An 18,894-nucleotide genomic window follows, 5' to 3' on the forward strand; every position below is an offset into this window, starting at 1 on the left:
CTTATTGCCAATCCTTTGCCTTGTTAGTGCCCTTGCTAACATTGCTGGTCAGCCAGCCAGCCCTGATTTCTGCCACACCTTGCTGTTGTGGTACAGTCCTGGGTGGGCCCTTCTGGAGCTAGAGTTACTCAGGATAAACACAATAAAAATCATCAGCTTTCACCTGCAGTGCCACAGTCACAGGGATCGCACTCTGTGGGAGCATTAAGCAAGAAAAAGGCACCTGTAATACTGGTATGAAGGAAATAAATGAGGGCAGTTGATATTTGCATGCATTATGGCATAGATTATTCAACATTATTGTTTTGAAATATCGATGTTGTGATGGCATTTACTGTTGTTTGTAGACAAGTGGTGCAGTGGTAGTCAACAGCCAAGGAGAGGGAAGGTTCAGCCTTGTTAGTGGAATTTGAGCTTACATTTACCTGTATTACAGTTGGTCGAGTGGATCACAGAAAGTCTGGCAACAAAAAAGCTGCAATGGTTACCTCCTCACTGCTTCCAACTCCTCCTCTTTCTCAGCCGGTGCCCGATCACTGGCAGCGACAGCGTACCCTCATGATGCCAAGGTTGGAGACTATCAAGAATCATGATGACACCGGCCCTTCTCTGTACTGCAGGACTGCCCCAGAGTGCTCCAGGCAGCAGAAACAACATTGAACTACTCCAGTGGTCTGCACCATTACATTTCCTGTGGTACTTTATGCAGCCCCTCTGAGTGTATAATACACACTCCCATATGGACCACGTCATCAAACAAAGGCTCTTGTCACCTCCTCATTACTTCAAGTTGTTCAAATGAGGATGGCAGGGCAGAATATTGAAGAATTATGACAAAGTCTTCTGTTCAGTATCCTGCTGCTCTCTGACAAGGAAAACTGAAATGTACTTGATTTTCATGTAATTTTGATTCCCATTACAGGTCCTTGTGGGAACAGGAAAAATGACAAGCTGGAAAATTTTGCAAGTAATCTTTGGGCCAGCCTGGAATCTTCCCATCCTCTGGCCATGACCTTGTGACCCTGCTTGGAGGTTGTAGTTACAGTTTCAGAAGTGATCAATTCCAGTGAGGATGTCTGTACTAAGGTGAAAGCTCACGCTTCACGACGGGAAAAATGGCTCCATTCAGACTCTGGAGATTCAGGTATCCCACTGAGAATCGTTGTCTCCTTCATCATTCACCTTATTCCAGTCACCTGTCCTGCTCTGTGTGATTTCTGTCCATTCTCTCAGTCATGCTTGTCTGAGGGGATAGCCACTACTGTAGCCCTGTTGTTGACTTGTGCAGTATCCTCACAGTCAGGGAATGCTTCCCCATTCCTGAGAGATGTCAGCTGGCTTAAACAGCTCTGAAAACCACTGAACACTTTTACAAGAGTCAGCGGAAATCCACTTGCATCTAACCTGTAAGTGGTTGGTGATATCTCTATCCTCACTGCACTGGATTAAGAGAGGATTGTAACTGGAATACTGAGGTCAAAACATATACCATTAGCATCCAAGCAGCATTACGCATACTTCCATCAGAATGTGAATCAGATGACAGGGATTATACCTAGCACTTGGAGAACTGACAGAAACCCCAGGTTACTGTGTCAGGAAAGTTCCAGTGAATGAAGTGCCAACCGAGCACTTACCATTCGGGGCCAGTCTGTGGCTAAAACCCCACTCACTGAGAGATGCTGGCCAAACAGAGACTAGTGTCTCGCCATTGCAGGTGGTGCCACCAGGAAGGGTGGCTGATGCTGGTACTGCAATTAATCCAATGCTATTAGTGAGTCATGAACAAATTGGGGTCGTGGGAGAGCTTTTCTGGCCAGGGAATCAGGAGGTTGTAAGAAAAGGTAGTCAGGTGCTATCTGTTTGCCATCGCTACTAATATGGCATGGCGGATCAATGGTTAGCACTGCTGCCTCACAGCTCCAGGGACCCAGGTTCAATTCCAACCTCAGGTGACTGTCTGTGTGGAGTTTGCACATTCTGTATATGTCTGCATGGGTTTCCTCTGGGTGCTCCAGTTTCCTCCCACAGTCCAAAGATGTGCAGGTTAGATGGCTTGGCCATGCTAAGTTGCCCAGAGTGTCCAGGGATGTGTGGGTTAGGTGGGTTATAGTGGAATGGGTGTGGGTGGAATGCTGCAAAGGTCAATGTTGGGTCAAAGGGTCTGATTGTACACTGTAGGCATTCTATAATTAAGAGTTTTACTTCTCAAACTTTCTGTGTGATATTTGTTCAGCCTAAGTTATTAATTGCCCACTCAGGGGAGTAAAGACCATTTACCAGCCTTCCCAATCGAGACTGCATCAGGGTAAAACTTGAAAGACAGTCAGGTCCGTACTTACACTCTCCAGCTCAAACCCCGCATAAAGAGAGGGGTGTTAAATTCTACCCGTCATGTACAAAATCCAGCACCTACGTGATTGCCTGCAAAAATGCCATCCATCACTGCCCACAACAGAAGAGTGAACCTGGCAGAAACGCAGAATTGCTACAACGCAGAAGGAGGACATTCAGCCCATCATACTTGCCAAGCTCTCTGTGCACTCTAATTTAAGGCCAATCTTCTACCTTTTTCCAAAAACCCTGTATGTATTTTTTTTTCTGTTAAAGTAACCATCCCTCTTGCGTGCCTCGGCTGAATCTGCCACCACCACATTTCCAGGCAGTGGATTCCAGGCCCAGAACACTCACTGGCAGAATAAAGTATTTTTTCTCACTGCCCATTTGCTTCTTTTGTTAGCATCTTTGAAACTGTGCCCTCTGGTTCTAGATTCATTTTAGGAGTGGGAACATTTTATTCCTAGATAACAAGGTGTAGAACTGGATGAAGAGCTTTCTGAACTTTCTTCAGAAAAATGAAGAAGGGTCTAGACCTGAAATGTCAGCCTTCCTGCTCCTCTGATGCTGCTGGGCCTGCTGCGTTCATCCAGCTCAGCACCTTGTTATCTCAGATTCCCCAGCATCTGCAGTTCCTACTATGTTTGAAGCATTTTATTCCTATCTGCTTTCTCCTGAGCACTCATGGTTTTGGAAAGTTTCTATCAAGTTTCCAAGGAAAGCAATCCCAGTATCTTGAAAAAATCCTCATAACTGAGTTTCTCATCCCTGAGAATCATTCTCATAAATGGAGGCGTTGTGACAACATCACTGGACTAGTAATCCGGAGATTCAAGTAATCAGAATCAACTTTCACCATGACGCATGTTTGAATCCAATTTCAATTTAAAAACAACACCCAGGAATGAAAGTCTATTGGCGCCCATGAAATGGACCAACGACTGTGCTGTACATTTCTATGACTCTATGTCTCATAACAGGTCGCAGTACATTGGAGTTTTGTGTCATCTGTACAGTACAATGTTGTCCCCTGCACACCCAAGCCTAGATCATTTATGTACGTATCAGGAAAGCAAGGGTCTCAATACCAGCCTCAGGGGAACTCCACAACAAACATCCTATCAATCAGAAAAACACCCATCACACTCTCTTTCTTGTGATCAGAGATAATGGGAACTGCAGATGCTGGAGAATCCAGGACAACAAAGTGTGTAGCTGGATGAACACAGCAGGCTGAGCAGCATCTCAGGAGCACAGAAGCTGACGTCAGCTTTTGTGCTCCTGAGATGCTGCTTGGCCTGCTCTGTTCATCCAGCTACACACTTTGTTATATTACACTCTCTTTCTTATCCCTCAGACAATTTTGGATCCATTTTGCTGCTGTCCCTTTCATTCTAAGATTTTCTTCAAAAATTGTACAAAATGCTTTTGGATAGCCCATGCACAGCACAACAGCATCTTTGTCCTTTTCAACCTTCTCTGTTACCTTCGACTATCTCAAGCATCCAAATGATGTGGGCAAGTGGATACTGATGTTATTGGATCTTAAGACACGGAAAATAACTCATTGATAATGTGGTATCCCAAATTAGAACCATCAGAGATTTACATGTCGGTGATAATTTACACACATGAGAGGGGTGCAGACACTTAGAGCCGTTCAGCCGCTAGCTGAAAACATTTCCGAGTTAATTGCCACCCTGCGCAGAGTGCACACACAAATCTTGATGACAAGCACGACCCCAAGTCAGACAGCATCATTAGCATTGCTTCCAGATTAAAAATAACCCAGGGAGAACAAGACACTGCCTTTCAGACAGGTGTGGAGATAATTCCCAAATAACGAGCTTGATCCCAGACCACAGATGGGATGTACAATTATGGATTGACCAGATAAGGAACCAGCCAGAGTGCTCAGTGATAACTGGTTAACATGGCAGGGAAGGGAAGTGAAAAAATAACGAGACGTGCTAATCGGAATTGAGCTGTATTTGTGTGTTAAGTATAATTGAAGGGGCGTAAGAAGTGGGAGAGGGCTGTGGTGGCGGGTGGAATGATTGATGGAAGCCGCATTTGCTTCTTGTCCAAGTTTAATTCACTTCCGGAGACGCCGGTATTATTTTCAAATTGGCGCTATTTGCAGCGTAAAATTGCAATCGCCAAATGTTATGCTGACTCCTGAGACAGCAGGTTGGCAACCCCCAGTGAAAAGGGACCAGGTACCAACGCTGCATCACCTTGCAGTTCTTAATCCAGGATGATAGAGAGTTTGGAACAGTCCCGGCCAAGTTAAAGTTACAGCATCCATTTCCATCAGTTAATATTGTGACGAGCATAATGTTTAAATGTGCAGTTTCACCTGTTCAATTCTTGTCCATCGACCAGTAAATACAGATATTGCAATGGTGGGAAGGATTAGCGGGATGTTAGAAAGTAAAGCGGTGTTATTTTCCGAAAATGGTTCCAAACCAGAGATTTTAAAAGGATTAGTTCCACCCCTTTCCCACCCCACCCCCAACACGCACTCTTTGGTAGGAGTTTCCTTTAAGAGCGCTTCCAGAAATAAACCTGCCTTGTCCCAGGATCTGCCCTATTTGGTATGAGAGGGATGTGATGATTTGGCTCCTGTACAATCTTCCTCCGCCATGCGGCAGGGTAGGAGCATTGAAAGCAGATCTCAGCTCTTGTGGAGAGAGCGTGAGGCAGCGGCTGCGAAACGCGATGGGAGTGAGGACGGACTGAAGAACCATGGCATCGCCGCTGTGTACTTAGTGCAGCCACCAGGCTCTCGGGGGAGGACAGCAAGGAGGATTTTGTGTTGTCCTTTTTATTTGCAATAATCCGGAGTGGGGAAGGGGAGAGAGAGCTGAGATAATGGGAACTGCAGATGCTGGAGAATTCCAAGATAATAAAATGTGAGGCTGGATGAGCACAGCAGGCCAAGCAGCATCTCAGGAGCACAAAAGCTAACGTTTCGGGCCTAGACCCTTCATCAGAGAGGGGGATGGGGAGAGGGAACTGGAATAAATAGGGAGAGAGTGGGAGGCGGACCGAAGATGGAGAGTAAAGAAGATAGGTGGAGAGAGTATAGATTGGGAGGTAGGGAGGGGATAGGTCAGTCCAGGGAAGACGGACAGGTCAAGGAGGTGGGATGAGGTTAGTCGGTAGATGGGGGTGCGGCTTGGGGTGGGAGGAAGGGATGGGTGAGAGGAAGAACCGGTTAGGGAGGCAGAGACAGGTTGGACTGGTTTTGGGATGCAGTGGGTCGGGGGGAAGAGCTGGGCTGGTTGTGTGGTGCAGTGGGGGGAGGGGACGAACTGGGCTGGTTGAGGGATGCTAAATCTCCCCTTCCCCAACTGCATCTCTCAACCAGCCCAGTTCGTCCCCTCCCCCCACTGCACCACACAACCAGCCCAGCTCTTCCCCCCCCACCCCACTGCATCCCAAAACCAGTCCAACCTGTCTCTGCCTCCCTAACCGGTTCTTCCTCTCACCCATCCCTTCCTCCCACCCCAAGCCGCACCCCCATCTACCTACTAACCTCATCCCACCTCCTTGACCTGTCCGTCTCCCCTGGACTGACCTATCCCCTCCCCACCTATACTCTCTCCACCTATCTTCTTTACTCTCCATCTTCGGTCCGCCTCCCCCTCTCTCCCTATTTATTCCAGCTCCCTCTCCCCATCCCCCTCTCTGATGAAGGGTCTAGGCCCGCAACGTCAGCTTTTGTGCTCCTCAGATGCTGCTTGGACTGCTGTGTTCATCCAGCCTCACATTTTATTATGTTGGGAGAGAGAGCTGTTTTGGTTTGTGATACAAGAGACGAGGCTGTCTCTGCCTTTCACCCATCGGTAGTTCTCCTCCTGTCCCTGCCTCTCTGCACACACACTGCCAGGCATAGTCTTCCTCCCTCTCTGTGTGTGTGTGTCTCTCTCGCTTCAGCTCCTAAAACGTAAGATGCATCGGATATAAAAACACGCACATAAACACACACACACACACATACATCAACAAGCCATGGGGAAAGATCAGGAATTACTGCAAGCTGTCAAAACCGAAGATGTAGCTGCAGTGCAGAAGCTGTTGCAAAGGCCGAAACAAGGCAAAGCGAGTGAGTACCCTTTACACACCGTTCCATTGGCTGATGTGAATGTGCCTGCGTTTTTTTGTGTGTGTGTGTTTTGCAAATGTCCTGTTATTGTGGAGTAGGAGGGGACGGAGTTTGGTCTGTTGTTCAATATGGGCTCTCCTATCTTGACCGATGCTGTTAGCGACTCTTGATACAGTGCAATCGGTGAGAATGTAGCATTAGCCTGAATAGTGCGTTCTCTCTCCCTCAGACAGCTCCCCTGCATCCCTTAGCTTCACAAGCCGGCGCTTTCTGCTCCTAACAGCGCAGATTGGACGTTGAGGATTGATAAGGTCAATACTGGGAATCCTAGATTCCCTCTCAACCGGGCAAGAGATTGCAGATGGTTTGTAGCGAATCCACGGTTGAGATACAACGCACAGAATCAGTTCGTATAAGGGGAAAGGTGGTTCTGGAGGTTTGCACTGTTCTGTTTCGGCAAAAAAAGTGCCCGACCAGAGAATATCAGGCCAGTGACTAAGATGGTTAAACAGCTAATTCTAGTGGAAAGCTGTCAAGAAGGTAATAGCTCAGAGTCTCGCTTCTGAGGAAGTGCAAACTGGAGATCTTGTTTGACCCACTCTGTGCAGGTTGTTGCTGTGTTGCAAAGAGAGCCTAGAGACGTGAGGGGGGAACTCGGATGTGACAAATGCAGTGACTCCACACCCGGGCAGTGGTTTGGTAACATGATTCGGACCCTGTTAGCTTGCAGCCCTCTGACGCTGTTCCCTTACTGCCGGATGCTCACTGGCTCGCACGCCCCAAACGACCGGGGCTATTTTAAATTTAACGCCTTGATTGATGGGCTGACAAGTGCCTGTTGATGACAAAGCAATAGATGCTGCAGATCTGGTAATTAGAAGCAGTTTTGCTGGGAGACGCTTTAATTGATAGATTTCAGTTCTAAAATTAACCAGGATTAAACGGGGGAGACCTCGAGCTGGCTGATCTATGATGTAGTAATAACAGTATTTTCGGAAAGATTGTCTGAGACGCAGGAGTGATGTCTCTCCCAGCTATCCTGGCTGCAAGGAGGAGGAAAAGGCAACCCTTTCCGAACAAGGCACAGTGAGGATTTCTGAAACATTTATGTATCGCTTAACTGGAAACTTGATAATGTACGCCACAATGTGGGAGGGGGAATCTTATTCAGTTCTATATTTGCCTAAAGCTTCACTCCAGATATTTTGTTAAAAATAAAAGAATAATGGGATTTGAAGGGTACGCTGTGAGTAAATCGTGGGAAAATGTTAATTTATTTTGATGTGACTTGCTCCTGCATGAGTAAAACATATTGTGATTAAGGATGATGGAATAAACTAAAAGCATTATTTGCCAGGATGAGATTCTGTCATAGTCTGGAGATGCGCTGCTCTGCTATCCAGTAATGAAGAGCTGCTGTAGTTGTGTTCTACAAGACTCCAATTGTTGGATGCAGTGGAAGTCTTTCAGGAGAAGACACCATGTCCCTTTTAAAAATAGTTTCTTACTGATTGATCATGTCACACACAGTACTTTGATTTGTAATTTTCTGGCTTATTCTCTGGTGTTGAGAACCTTTGTGGGTTGACTCTCCCTTTGACCTCATGATCCCTGTTGAGTTTAGATTTTGAATGCGTGGCCTGTGCATTTGTTGGATTTCTCTCTATTGGTTCTCTGAGTTCACTGACTGAATGCAACACTGTATCAATGTTTACCAATAATGATCATATCTGTGATGATGATGCTATTTTCCTTGGGACAGATAATGAAACTCTCCATGCTTCACAAAGTCTGTCTTCGTGTCTATTGGTGCTCCATAATTGGTGACCATGCCTTCAGCTGACAATGCCTTAAGCTCTGGAATTTCTTCCATAAACCTCACCACTCCTTTACCACCCCCCCCCGACCATGTTCTCCTTTACATTATTGGTTATAAAATACCAGAGCGGTTACCTGTGTTGATATTGCCAGTGTCACGTTTGATTAGATCATTCCTCCTATGAAATATTGTGAGACATTTTACTTTTAGCAATGCAAGATGCATACATGCTGTTGTTATTAGACAATAAATCGAGGTGGGAGGGTGCGGTATCATTGGGATTTAAACAGCTGGAGAGGCCTAACACCAAATACCCAGCAGGTAGCTGTGTTGGGGCTGGGTTTGAGGGTGGGGTGGCAGATGGTGACTGTCTCTTCTAAATTAGCCCATGCTCCCATTAGAGGATCATATGTAATGCCTTGCTTATCACCAGTCTTCAAAATTCTGACAACACCCCAACTCCCCAACATATCCTCACTAGGGCCTACCAATTCTTCTCACTTGGTGAGCTGAATCTGGAACAATTGTCCAAGTCCCAAGTGCAATACCAGTAATGTAATACCAGTACCAGTGCTGGAATGCTGCCAATCTCTTACTGGCCTGAATCTCTCTGAGGCAGGACATCTTCATGTATAAGCGGAGCAATCAACCCATCAGATGGTTGCAGAGCTTGGCAGACTTCCCCACCTCTGTGCTTTTAGTCAAAGAGGTGGGGAACCCAGAGTCTTGTGTCATTCAGCCCTGAGGCAGTTGACCCTTACTTGCCTTCTGAAGTAGTATAGCAAATAGTTCATAAAAATGGGCAATAAAATGGTGACTTTGCCAGCATAATCCACATAATTAGAACGTTTCTTTATTAAATTGGGAACTCTGTGTGGTGTGTGCAATGCTAATGGAAGTACAGATCCTGGCTAAGCCCAGTGTTCTGTCTCCACCTCCCATGATAATACGAGGTACTGACTGATTGGTTTCTTGGCTGAGACTGTGGCCACTTACTTTGCAGCCAAAAACACGAAGCAGTGTTTTTCGGAGAGGATGGGACAAAATATTTAGAAGAGTGTCGAGAGGGTCCATAAAGTTTTGCAACTGAAGACATAAAAGCTGCTCGAGTTTAAAAATAACTTGGATCTGTATTTGAACTAACATTAATGTAGAGGGCCAAGAGCTGGAAAACAGGATTCAACTTGATAGTTTTAATTTGGCTGGCAAAGATGCGCTGGGCCAAATGCTCTCCTTCCATTGCTGCAAATTTCCACGATACTCCAAAATCATGTCAAAGATTTCTGAAGAAGGGTTTTGGCTTGAAACATCAGCCTTCCTGCTCCTCTGATGTTGCTTGGCCTGCTGTGTACATCCAGCTCTAGACCTTGTTATCTCTATTGTAGAGCATCTATGTGCCCCACTGTTATTTTACTATCATGCCAGATGTGTAGTACGTGATTTCTCTGCAAGTTGGTCTGACAAATTAAAATCATGAGACATTTTTATTCTCTTAATGATAAAATTCAAAATTCCAACTGCACCTATGTCAACTCCTGTGCTGTGACATGTCTTTACAGATTGAAAGGTGCATTTTATTTCAGTTGGGATGATTCTTGGATTTCTGCCAGACTTCAGCAGTTTGAGGTTTGCTGTGACAGTTCCATGCCTTTTGACCTTCAACACAATCACAGTGAAAGTGACGTGGAAATTACAATATGGATACTGTGTGTGTGTGTGTGTGTGTGTGTGTGTGTGTGTATACCTTGTGATATTTGATATAATCATTTGATATAATCAGTGGCGTTACTTTGGAGAGGTTTTGGTCTCCCCTTTGAATATTGAAGTAGAATGTAAAGCTCTTCCAGAAGTTTCGCTAATGACATAGAGCATCAGTCTGATGAAAACCTACCTCTTTCCCCTTGCTATTATCTACTTGTTATTGCAGTATCAGTTTCTGAGACATGCCTTAGAATCCATTAAAGACGTGAATAAAGGCAAACAGTTGCCACTCACTCTAACCAACGTTTTTAGACAAAGATTTTACCCTCGACATGGACATGAGTCTTAATCCCATGTGCCCACTCTGTTCCAGTGAATGCTTTATTCATCCTTACTTTGACCACTTGCTTAACCGATTCCTAAATATTGACTTGGCTGCCTGTTCAGTCATTAATTCTGGTTGCACATTTTGAACTCTGTGTTTGATGCAGCAGTTGGAAACAAGGGCTTGTGCTGCTTTAGTTATACCATCAATAGAGACTTTAAATAGTCATTAAAGGAAGGAAGAACTGGCACTGAATAAATTACCTGGGTTTTTTTTGTATTCATTCTTAGAATGGAGCTGCTGCTGGCTGGCCAGTATTTATTGCCCACTCATAGCTGCCCTTGACAAGGTGTTGGTGAGCTGCCTTCTTGAACCATGGCTTGGAGGGCAACTTGCAGGTGGTGGTATTCCCATAAATTTGCTGCCCTTATCCTTCTAGATGGTAGTATTTATGAAAGTGTTGGTTTCTAAACAGCCTTGGTGAATTTATGCAGGGGATTTTGTAGATGATGTGCACAGCTGCTACTTCCCATCACTGGTGGAGGGAATGAATTTTTCTCGCTGTTGCTTTGTTAACTGTAGCAGCTTGCTGTGCCTAAATTGACTGCTGCATTTCCTGACATTGCAATAGTGACTACACTTCCAAAATATGCATACTGCTGAGAAAAGGCATATTTTGCTACAGTTTTTCAACTTGCACTTAACAGGACAATTCACATCAAATACAATGTAAAAGGATCAACTATTATAGTCAATAAGAAGTGAGTCCTGGTGTTTTCCCTGTGGAAACACCTCAGAGTCCACTGTAATTGCTTTATTCATCTTTACTTCAACCATTTGCTGTACCTGTTCCTAAATGTTGATGTGGTTCCACTTCCAAATGAATCAGCACTCTCTTTGTGTACAGCTTTTCCCGTCACTTCTTGCAAATTGCCCCAATAAGTGCAAGATGAAAAGGATAATCAAAATGTATTTTTTTCAAGTTCTGTATTACCAACTGATGACTGCCAAAATACTTCATTGGCTGTAAAGTGCTTTGGAATGTCCTGAGGTCATGAAAGGGAAGAAAGAGAAGGCTTTCTTTCTTAACATTGTGCATTTCACAGCTTTCGGATATCCCAAACAACTTCTGGCCAAGAGAATAGTTGAGAATTGGAGTCACTGTCGTAATGTGGAAACACGGCAGTCCATTTGTGCACAGTGAGATCTCACAAACGGCAACATCACAGTGACCAGAAAACCCCTTCAGTAATATCAGTTCAGAGCTTAGTATTGACCAAAACACCAGGATAACTCTGCTTGACAACAGAGGCATTATATTACCTGAGAGGGAATACGAGTATTTAACAACTAGACACCTGAAGCCACAATTTCCAAGGGTAGAGTGTTGGTTCGAATGATATCATCCAAAGGTCAGCACCTCCAACAATGGAGCACTGGGTATGTTAGCCTAGATTTTCTTCTCAGGTCTATAGATCCTGACTTGAACAATGACATTCTGTCTTAACGGTTGGAGTGAAACCCACTGAGCTGCAGCTAATATAGAACATAGAACATAGAACAGTACAGCACAGAACAGGCCCTTCAGCCCACAATGTTGTGCCGACCATTGATCCTCATGTATGCACCCTCAAATTTCTGTGACCATATACATGTCCAGCAGTCTCTTAAATGACCCCAATGACCTTGCTTCCACAACTGCTGCTGGCAACGCATTCCATGCTCTCACAACTCTCTGCGTAAAGAACCTGCCTCTGACATCCCCTCTATATTTTCCACCAACCAGCTTAAAACTATGACCCCTCGTGCTAGCCATTTCTGCCCTGGGAAATAGTCTCTGGCTATCAACTCTATCTATGCCTCTCATTATCTTGTATACCTCAATTAGGTCCCCTCTCCTCCTCCTTTTCTCCAATGAAAAGAGACCGAGCTCAGTCAACCTCTCTTCATAAGATAAGCCCTCCAGTCCAGGCAGCATCCTGGTAAACCTCCTCTGAACCCTCTCCAAAGCATCCACATCTTTCCTATAATAGGGCGCCCAGAACTGGACGCAGTATTCCAAGTGCGGTCTAACCAAAGTTTTATAGAGCTGCAACAAGATCTCACGACTCTTAAACTCAATCCCCCTGTTAATGAAAGCCCAAACACCATATGCTTTCTTAACAACCCTGTCCACTTGGGTGGCCATTTTAAGGGATCTATGTATCTGCACACCAAGATCCCTCTGTTCCTCCACGCTGCCAAGAATCCTATCCTTAATCCTGTACTCAGCTTTCAAATTCGACCTTCCAAAATGCATCACCTCGCATTTATCCAGGTTGAACTCCATCTGCCACCTCTCAGCCCATCTCTGCATCCTGTCAATGTCCCGCTGCAGCCGACAACAGCCCTCTACACTGTCAACGACACCTCCGACCTTTGTGTCGTCTGCAAACTTGCTGACCCATCCTTCAATCCCCTCGTCCAAGTCATTAATAAAAATTACAAACAGTAGAGGCCCAAGGACAGAGCCCTGTGGAACCCCACTCACCACTGACTTCCAGGCAGAATATTTTCCTTCGAATACCACTCGCTGTCTTCTGTTGGCCAGCCAATTCTGTATCCAAGCTGCTAAGTTCCCCTGTATCCCATTCCTCCTGACCTTCTGAATGAGCCTACCATGGGGAACCTTATCAAATGCCTTACTGAAATCCATATACACTACATCCACAGCTCGACCCTCATCAACTTTTCTAGTCACATCCTCAAAAAACTCGATAAGGTTTGTAAGGCATGACCTACCCCTCACAAAGCCGTGTTGACTGTATTTGATCAAGCCATGCTCTTCCAGATGGTCATAAATCTTATCCCTCAGAATCCTTTCTCACACCTTGCAGACGATAGACGTGAGACTTAGCGGTCTATAATTGCCGGGGATTTCCCTATTTCCTTTCTTGAAGAGAGGAATTACATTTGCCTCTCTCCAGTCCTCAGGTACGACTCCAGTGGAGAGCGAGGATGCAAAGATCTTCGCAAGTGGCGAAGCAATTGCATTTCTCGCTTCCCAAAGCAGCCGAGGACAAATCTGGTCCGGGCCTGGCGACTTTTCAATCTTAATGTTTGACAAAATTTTCAGCACATCAGCTTCCTCTATCTCTATCCATTCCAGCATGCACACCTGCTCTTCAAAGGTTTCATATCCAATGATTGATCTGTATAGTGAGTGAAAGGAAAATGGTGTAAACACCACACTGTGCAGCCTGCTCTCATTCACTCACTCGGAGCAAATTTTCAGAAACTTGCCAGTAGATAGTGAGTGCACCTTCTTATTAAGCTGCTGCTTGTAGCCGCTCCTGCCAGGAGACCTGCTGTCATGGTGTGCCAATTCTGTCTGTCTTATGCCACCCTCATACATCGGTTGTGGTTTGTTGGCAGCCATTCTGTGACACCACTCTGTGACCTGTTCCTGGGAAGATAGGGTTCTCCTGTGAGGAAAGGTCGGATCTGTACCAGTTGGAACTTAGAAGAATGAGAATTGATCCTATGGCAATATATAAAATCCTGAGGGGACTTGATACATTGTGTACAGGGAAAATGTTTCCTCTTGTGAGGGAATCTCAAAAAAGGGGGGACAATTTAAGAACAGGAGGTCTTCTTTCTATGATGGAGACGAGGAGGATTTCCATCAGAGGGGTATGGGTCTGTGGAATTCTCTTCCCCAAAAAGTATTGGCGGCTGTACCATTGACTTTATTCTAGGTTGAGTTAGATGGTTTTTTGATAGATGTGGGAGACGAGGGCTTGGGGAAAAGGGACAGAGGGGCTTGAGTCCACAAGCAGATCAGCCACTGAATGGTGGAGCAGAGTTAAAGGGCTGAATGGCTTTCTGTTGCTCTCAAATGACATGTTCCTATATTCCGTTCTAACATCCATCATCCAACTGCACATAGGTTGACCCCTCTTCCTGCTGCTGTCCAGAATCTCTTAGCTTGTAAGCTCAGATCAAATAGCCAAAATTGTGACTCTTTTTTTCTGGGTGTCACTTATTAAACTTGGAGAGAGGAAAAAGGAGTATATGAGTACCTTTTGTTCTTCTCATTTTGGATTCAATCTTTTTATCATAGTTCTGAGAACTGCTTGAGAAACAGAGTCATAGAATCATACAGCATGGAAACAGACTCTTCAGTCAAACCAGCCCATGCCAAACATATTTTTGAGCTAAACTAGTCCCACCTGCCTGCTCCTGGTCCATAACTCTCCAAATCTTTCCTGTTCATGTACGATTCTAAGTGTCTTTTAAGTGTTATAGCATCTAACTCAGGAAATGAATAGTTTTTTTGTGGGTGCATGTGGAATGTACTGTATCATGGTGAGGGAAAGTAAAAGGTGTATTTAGATTGAGGAAATGAATGCTGGCCTGAACAGAATTGGTTGCTTTGTATGGCCTTATTGATTTTGCTTGCCTCTCGTACCTTGTCGTAAAACTGCTTATAACTTCAAGGAAGGAGAATAGCAGTTGCTGTGGGTTTTGCAGAACACATTGTAAGTACATACAGATTTATTTTTTAAAAAAGCTATTAAACCAAAGAAATGGAATTGCACAATAAATCAGAAAGTAACGTGGCAGCCTAGCTGCTTGTTGAAGCACTTAGACTTTGTATAGATGGCTTTGTGCTTTGCCATCCACTTTCCACAATGGTTAAAATCATAAAATTGTACAGCACAGAATGAGTCCATTCAATCCATTCTGCCTGGGTTGACTGGCGGAAAGAGATTTCTGATCTGCCCCACTTGCCAGTCTTTTCTCTGCACCACTGCAAATATTTCCCATTTTAAACTACTTCATTCCTCCTGCCTCAGAGCATCTTGCTTTCATTGTGCTGCTTGGGTTGGCCTAGAAACACTGTTGGCAAAGTGGGTGGCAAGAGAGGTGATTCATTCTGAATGCCTCTTTTTAAAATATTATTTATTTATTGAATGTGGGCATCACTGATACGGGGCCAGCATTAATTGCTCATGAGCAGATGCTCCTGAGCTGCCTTCCAAAACCACAGTATTCCCAAAGCGATGATAAGGAGGGAGCTGCAGAATTCTCAATCAGTAAAGATGATGGAATGGCAACATTTTCATGTCAGGATTGTGTGTACATCCGAAGATTGGAGGGAAACTGAGAAGTGATGCCCCCATGTGCCTGCTGTCCTTGCCCTGCTGGTTGGTAGATGTTGTGGGTTCTGGAGAAACCTTTGAAGAAATGTTGTTGCGTTACTGCACTGTATCTTGTCGATTCCAGTTGGAGCATCCACTTTAAGGCATCGACTTGCATCCTCATTCGAGATTCTCTATTCTGAGTGTAGGGAGCCACTTACTATGCTAGTATTGTATGGTGCTGACTGTTTACAAGCTGCCAATCAAGATGAAGTCATGGAGAAAAGAAATAGCTGTGATGTGAAGGTACATGACAGATTCCATTGTTACTGTATTGGCTTAGTCGAAATATCACCATTGAGTCAAAAGGTTGTGGATTCAAGTCACTTTCTGGAGATATGAGCACGTTTCACTGCAGTATTGAAGGAGTGCTGCAATGTCAGAGGTACTTTTTATTGGGTGAGAAATTAAGTTAAGGTTTGGCCTTCACCAAATATTGTACTTATTTGGCTGAAAAAAATGCTTTGGACATGTCCTGAAGCTCAGAGAGAGATTATATAAAGGCAAGTTATTTGTGGATTTCTGTCGAAGAGTTGGCTCCAGTTATATTTTCTCAACAGCTCATTCTTCTGTGTGATTTGAAGCTAATATTCGTAACTTTCAAATTTTACAATCTATTCCTGAAATGTTTGATGCACTATTAGGCACTATGTATTGTTCATCTTTTTAAAAATGAAAGAAGAGGAATTCTGTTGCATGAGGATTCTCCAGTGGCTTGTATAATATTGGACATAGTATAATTTCATTTAGAAAAATGATGAGATTACAACCATATTTAATAACTAAACACCATGCTTCACTTTGCAGAAGTCATGATAATACAAATTACATGCTTTTTAATAATGTGGGGTACATCGAGCAGTTAAGTGTAATTTGGATGAGTAGGTGCAGCTTTACAGAGTCATCCTATGATCTAAAATACAGAGATGCTCATTGTATTTGGAGTGGCGATTGGATGGGAGGAGGAGGCTGGCCTTATTTTATCTGTATTTATTCTTATTTACAGAAGCCTGGAGCTTATCAAACCAGAGTAGTGCTTGATATTTCAATGTGTTGACCTATCTACCAGTGGAAAGAAAAGTTATGAAAGTACCAGATGCTGTAATAAAATGAATGAATTACATGTAATTTCTACCCCACACTCTCACAATCCTGATGGTTAATGTGGGTTATAGTTCAGTGAAGAATTTCTGGCAAAGAAAACAAAGTGCTTTATTCTATTGAACTATCACACAAACATCAGATGAGTTTGTATCATTGAGTGACATGTTTTATTGGTGTTTGAAGAGTGAATGATCCTCCCTGACAGAAGCAAGAGACTCCTGCCCATTGATGCTTGATGACTGGCTGTAGCCAATTACTTGTGAGTGAATTTGAATGACTGTGACATCCAATAGGCAGAGCTGGTGGATGTTTCTTTTTAATATCGCAATTGCATTTCATAACCATATTGGAACACATGTATGAAGGCACAAAACCAATCCTTTTCCCTGACTGAAGACACTGGCATTTACCAGCGCTGTGGTTCATGATGAACCAATCACTATCAAATGACAGAGAAATATTATACCATTTCAAAGCGAAGTTCACCCAGCTTTCAGCTGCATTGAAGATCCTTTCTTGTGGAGTGAAATAGAAGTTCTATGTTAAGAAACGATGATTAGTCAAAACGTAGCCTTTTACAATTAAATTACAAGCGAAAATGAGGCAGTACTGCAAAGTATGAGCAATGTATTTTTTCATGAGTAAAGCTGAGTCTGCAGTCTTAAATACTAATGTGCATCATTGCATTATCCCTTTGTATAAGTTATTCAAGATTAAGGTTAAGAGTCATGGTATTTGAATGTAGCAGAATGCACACTCATCCAACAAACATCGGAGGGCTCACATATCTTTCACACATCTTATATGAGGCCAACATTTGAGAAAGAACACCAGCTGCCAGGATTTGGTTCTCCAATTGAGCACCCACTATTTGCAGGAGTGTCATGAGACCAAGAATTGACTTGTTCTCAGTGGGAGCATCACAGGGCACAGAATAGTGACCATACATTCTATCAGGGCTGTAAATCTGAAACGTCAATTTTTTTGCTCCTCTTTTGATGCCCGACCTCTCATGTTCCTCCAGCTCCACACTGTGTTGACTCTGACTCCAACATCTGCAGCTCTTGATATCTCCGAGTGACTGTGCATAGCAACCTTTTGAAAAGAGATATCACTTATGAGCAGCGGTTGTGGGTAGCTCTGATTCCCATTCCTTCCTTTTAATCTGGCATGCAGAGATTACTAGTAATGTCTTCTTCATCACTTAGATCCGATAACATATCACAGACTGGTCTGTGTCATTCAATTCCAAACCAGACAGTTTTTGTACTGCCTGAGCCTTTGGTGGATATAAAATAAAGATGGTACTGGGGAAGGATCACCATAGCCTTTCAGCTATTCTACCCTAGTGGCCAAAACGACACAGATTCCCGAAGGTTGTATGTTTGGCATGGTATGTATGAAGTAAATACTAATAGTACGGAAATTGCTCTGAGATGCCTCAGAGCGGAATATGTTGTAAGGAGGAAAGTTGAATTCTAATGCACTTTCCATTACATTCAACTTGAAATATTTCAGCATATACTTGGTTGGTTAGCTGAGTTGGCTGGATGGCTGGTTTGGGATGCAAAATGATACCAATAGTGTGAGTCCGATTCTTGTACCGGCTGAGTTTACCGTGAAGGACTGTATGCCAGGGAGAAGTTGTAATTTCAATAATATTTGAAAAAACAAAGCTGTCAATAGGAAATTCTGCATTTTCACCGAGTTACCTCTTCAAAAGTCAGGAGGATACAGCGCAGAAACAAAAAGAAGGGGAATGGGTCAAAGCATCGCAATGTGGACAAGTTTGAGGCCGATCTCCTTAATGATGAGACCAGGAGCTTTAAAAGATTGGTGTGTCAAGACAAACAGACCATTACAGGATAGAGTTCAAGTAGAAAAGATTGCTTTTATCTCAAGGCAGTTCAAATTCATGAAGCTTGGCCAGACTGCATCTGGACTTCAATGTTCAGTTTTGGTCAGCATGCCTCAGAGAAGAAGGCCTTTTGAGGAGGTAAATTGTAGATTCACCAGAATGATAGCAGGGCTTAAAGAGTCAAGTTATGGAGACAGGTTGTCTGGACATAGCTTATCTCTTCAGTTTAGATGGTCCACATTGATCTCAACAAAATATTTAACATGATGAATAGATTCATTAGGATAAATATAGAGGAACTGTTTCCTCTTGGGGTGAATCCAGAACAAAAGATTAATACTTAATATTGGAACCCAAGCTGAGCAGGAGCAGCTGTCTATACAGAAGACGGGGGAAATCTGAAATTCCCTCCAGAAGGCTGTCTTTGTGCATCATTTTAAATTTTCTGATAACATG

General features: G+C 43.8%; 1 long non-coding RNA gene across 2 annotated transcripts in view; it reads left to right on the top strand.

The window, feature by feature from the left end:
• Positions 1–6,046: 6,046 nt before the first annotated feature.
• The window catches only part of LOC132208049 (uncharacterized), an 86,655-nt gene continuing 73,807 nt past the window's right edge, over positions 6,047–18,894 (top strand). For both annotated transcript variants that reach the window (XR_009444162.1, XR_009444163.1), the window contains exon 1: positions 6,047–6,448. This is a non-coding gene — a long non-coding RNA (uncharacterized LOC132208049). The remainder of the gene's footprint in view (positions 6,449–18,894) is intronic.

Source organism: Stegostoma tigrinum, unplaced genomic scaffold (genome assembly GCF_030684315.1).
Source record: "Stegostoma tigrinum isolate sSteTig4 unplaced genomic scaffold, sSteTig4.hap1 scaffold_268, whole genome shotgun sequence".
NCBI classification, from domain to species: domain Eukaryota; kingdom Metazoa; phylum Chordata; class Chondrichthyes; order Orectolobiformes; family Stegostomatidae; genus Stegostoma; species Stegostoma tigrinum.